Source organism: Sminthopsis crassicaudata, chromosome 3 (assembly GCF_048593235.1).
Source record: "Sminthopsis crassicaudata isolate SCR6 chromosome 3, ASM4859323v1, whole genome shotgun sequence".
Lineage (NCBI taxonomy): Eukaryota > Metazoa > Chordata > Mammalia > Dasyuromorphia > Dasyuridae > Sminthopsis > Sminthopsis crassicaudata.
Window position 1 is genome coordinate 644,162,639 of NC_133619.1, and position 4,613 is coordinate 644,167,251.

Consider the following 4,613-nt stretch of genomic DNA (forward strand, 5'->3'; position numbering starts at 1 on the left):
TTGGCAAGGGAAGAGAGTGCAGTAAAAGCTTTATCACATTCATGACACTCAGGTGTTTTCTCTTCAGCATGTATATGTTAGGATTACTAAGTGAGAACTCGGGTTGTCTGGATAGTGACAAGGTGAGAATTCAGGTTGGACAATTACAAGGTGAGAACTCAGGTTGACTTGATGGAAGGAGCAGGCTCATTGGCTGAGGTGGTTCTTCCCAGAAGCCCTTGCATTATCCCTGCCCATTTTCTGGGAGAATAAAAGAGCGAACAGTGGGCCTGGAAAGTGAGTCTACATGGAGAAGGGTAAGAGCTGGAGGAGATTCAAGGAGAAGACTTTGCATTACATCTGGCTTGACGGGGCTCTCTGCAGGAAGGGAAGTCACTTCTAAGGACAAGAGTTAACAGCAACTGCCTGGAGACAACGGTTCACTACAGGAAGAAGAATCTGTCTTAAAGATTTGAGTAGACACAGCAGATCTCTTCCCAGAGAGCGATCCGGCAGCTTCTAGAGACGACAGCTCGCTACAATTGGCGTCCACACGTGGGGCAAGGACTTTTACTTATCCTGACAAGAGGAGCTAGACCAGACCTTCGCAATTTGGCGCCCGAACAGGGACAGACACAGCCCTGTTGGTTTAAAAGGCCTGTATTCTCCCCAAGTGTAATCCATTTTTGCAATCTGATTGCCTTTTGACTCACTTATCAGGTAATCCCTTTCTGCCATGTGATTGCTTTTCTGCTGGTTGATCAAATCAGAGTCCTGACCTTCTAAAGGCTCTTTGGGTGTAACATCAGCTGCCACCATGCCCCAAGTCTTTTTTGCCTGGGGCCCTGGACCTGGGCCCCTAATCCCATTTCTCTGAATTATTCTACACTCTGATGCCCAATGGAGTCCTCTGTTGCATTTTGGACATGGGGTTTTAGGTCTTCTTTCACCCTGTCTTCTCACTGTATCTCCATACCTACACTGAGCTCTTAGATGTCCAATTTTTCCACATTGAAAACATCGCCGAGTTTCTCTAGAAGGCCCTTGCCAGGAGGGACCCTGTCTTTCCACATTCATCATTGTCCGGGTGTAAAAAGCATTTGTTCCCTCTGTAGCACAGCGTCTTATGATCTCCTCTAAAGGAGCATCTTTGTCTAATCCCCATATAATTCTTTTGCAAATCTCATTGGCATTTTCCTTAGCCAGATGTCTGGTCATTATTTCTGTAGCTACATTTTATCCAATAGTTCTTTTGACAGCAGTTTGTAAACGTCCCACAAAATCTGCAAAAGGTTCATTGGGACCTTGCTGTATTTTAGTGAAAGCCTCTCCACGATCTTTCTGTCCAGGTAGGACACCCCAAGCTTTTATTGCAGCCTTAGCAATTTGTTCATATATTGTCATGGTATAATTAATCTGTTCCGAATTCTCTCCATACTGACCTTCACCAGCTAAGTGCTCAAAAGTGAATTGTGTGTTAACTCCTATTTCCAAATTGCATCTGACTTGAATTTTACATAATTCATGAAATTCTGTAAGCCATAATAAATTTTCTCCAGGTTCCAGACATGTCCTTGCTATGGATTTCCAATCATTCGGGGTTAGGACTTCATAAGACAAACCATCTAGTAACATTTTGACATAAGCTGATGTAGCCCCATAAAGGGTACAACCTTTTTTCAAATCCTTAATTTTATTCAAATCTAAAGGTGCATATCTTCTCCTTTTTTTACCTACAGAGTCAGTATTTTCAATCACAGGATATGCATGTATAAAATCACTTCTTAAGGGCCACTGTTCTACCCACACTGGTGAATCAGTCTTCCACTGAATAGGAACTGGTGAAAGTGCAGGTAGGCCTTCAACAGCAGCCCTGCCTAAAAAGCCGAAGTGCTTATTTGTAATCCTATCTGCTGTAAAATGTCTCTTCCCCACAGATTGATGGGGATTTTTTCAACCACAAAAGGAGTAAAAGCTCCTGTTTCTCCTTCAAATACCCATCTCAAAGGCCTAGCACTAACTTCTGCTGCTATTGATCCTCCCACCCCAGACATATAGGTGTCTGCTTTAATCTTTGGCCAGTGACCGGGCCAAATGGCGCCAAAGATAGGTTAAGTGCCTGGGGGAGAGGGCACGAACCTGCCTGATTCATTGCTCCAAAAACCATCTCTTAACTTAGTCCGTCCATTGTGTCTATTTGGGATGGGGGTCTCTTGACTCAGGCCATTAATGGTCTCTCTGTGAGAAGAAACTGATCTTGCTTGCTGGTTCAGTTCTTGAAGAAGTTGATAACAGTAAGAGTTCTCATTTGGCCGACTGTTATAATCACAGTATCCCTCTTCATTAGTTGATTCTGATGGTATGCCTTCTGATTCCAGCATCACCTCCGTCTTGACTTGAGTTAGCTTCAGCCAGCAAACCTGAATTCATGTTCCTATCACAGTCAGGCCCTGAAAGTAGAGCACCATCCAAATCTGGCTCTTCCTTAATAAATTGCAAATCCTCCTCTTGGTAAGAAGCAGATGTCTGCATCACTGAGCAATCTTCCAAGTTTTCTTCATTATTAGGTGGTATATTATAAATAAATCTTTTTGTAGTTTGGTTTTTTCTCCTTGCTTTGCCAGTTTCTTGAATTCCTTGTGATCCCATGTCATTCCAAACAAATACTTTTGATTGACCGTGGGATTCACTCTCAGCTGTTTCAGGTGAACTATCCTGGACCCAACTGCAGTCATTCATTTGGTAGTTTTCTATTTGGCCCTCATCAATACTGCAACCATCATTTTCACTTTTTATACTACTTGCCAAATTCGTAAGATTTCGAGTTGCCCAAAATCTGGCAACCTTCTGATCCCTTGATGAAGGCAGACCATCTCTACTAATAGATCTTCAGTTATAGTCCACAACTACAGACTCTGGAGCTTCTGATTTTATGCTTATATTTAAGGCATCTTTAATAAAATTGCGGCAAGATTGAACAACTTCAGTCATCTGAAGGTAGCTGGCCACTGACATTACTTCAATGGCATTTTGGCTAGTAAGCACCAGATTACCAGAATATAAGAAGTCCAAGATGACTGAAAAACCTTGAACTGCAGCAACATCAAAATGGGTAACAGTGGTTTGGTTACGGTTTTCTTTATTTGGAAGGTTTTCTTTGTTTGTAAAGCAATATAGAGTCTTGAAATAACGGCTGCCTGCAACCAGGATGTTCTTGTGAGCTCTGAAAACTCGTCCGCTCACCACAATGTCGACATCACAAAGAATGCCTTTCTTCCTCTAAGAACCAAGGGGATGTGCGTCTTAATGCAGCCAAGAGTTTAGCAATCTGTACCCAAGTTACAAGTAAACTCTGCTCCTCAATTATCTTGATTATACTCTCTATAGTACCACTCCTGAATGGGGGTGGAGCTGAGGTTGCTTCTGGGGCTGGGGTTGAGTCAGCTGAGGTCCAGGGATTGAATATAGCTAACATCTTAATTAATGAAAATAATGAAAAAGTCTGTCCCTGTTCGGACGCCAAATTGCGAAGGTCTGGTCTAGCTCCTCTTGTCAGGATAAGTAAAAGTCCTTGCCCCACGTGTGGACGCCAATTGTAGCGAGCTGTCGTCTCTAGAAGCTGCCGGATCGCTCTCTGGGAAGAGATCTGCTGTGTCTACTCAAATCTTTAAGACAGATTCTTCTTCCTGTAGTGAACCGTTGTCTCCAGGCAGTTGCTGTTAACTCTTGTCCTTAGAAGTGACTCCCCTTCCTGCAGAGAGCCCCGTCAAGCCAGATGTAATGCAAAGTCTTCTCCTTGAATCTCCTCCAGCTCTTATCCTTCTCCATGTAGACTCACTTTCCAGGCCCACTGTTCTCTCTTTTATTTTCCCAGAGAATGGGCGTGGGATAATGCAAGGGCTTCTGGGAAGAACCACCTCAGCCAATGAGCCTGCTCCTTCCATCAAGTCAACCTGAGTTCTCACCTTGTAATTGTCCAACCTGAATTCTCACCTTGTCACTATCCAGACAACCCGAGTTCTCACCTAGTAATCCCAACATGAATATCCTTATCTTTAGCAACACTGGAACTCTTTCTTAAAGCTTTCTTGTGTGTATTCCATTCACAATGTTCCTTTCCAGTGTGGTTTCTTTTGTGCTTGGCAAGAACAGGCCTGTATTCAATATATTGACAAAGGTCTTTCCCTGAGATCATTTTCAGATTCGCATTCATCACCTTCATATCAAAACACGTCTCTGAATCTAAAAGAAACAAATACATATATTTATATAAATAATCCTCTAATGCTAGCTGATAAGAAAATCATGGACATTGGATTTCTTCAGGAAAAATGTTTTCAAATCAAAATGGACCAAATCAATCCTTTTTAAATGCTTTTAACTCACACCAATAAAGGGATTCAATTCCCAATAATTCCACACACAATACAATGTGTAGGTTCTTACTAAATGCTAAGTTGTTCCTTAAAAATTCTCTAGCTCAGAATTCACACCTTTAGTTCCAATCTTTTTTTTTTTAATTTTATTTATAAATTTTTTTGACATTATATATGCATGAGTAACTTTTTTTTTATAACATTATCCCTTGTATTCTTTTTTCCACATTTTCCCCTCCCTCCCTCTACTCCCTCCGC

At 42.0% G+C, this 4,613-nt stretch overlaps 1 pseudogene; it reads right to left on the reverse strand.

The window, feature by feature from the left end:
* Nucleotides 1-602: 602 nt before the first annotated feature.
* LOC141562627 (zinc finger and BTB domain-containing protein 10 pseudogene) lies at nt 603-4,201 on the reverse strand (annotated as a pseudogene).
* Between the last annotated feature and the right edge of the window lie 412 nt (nt 4,202-4,613).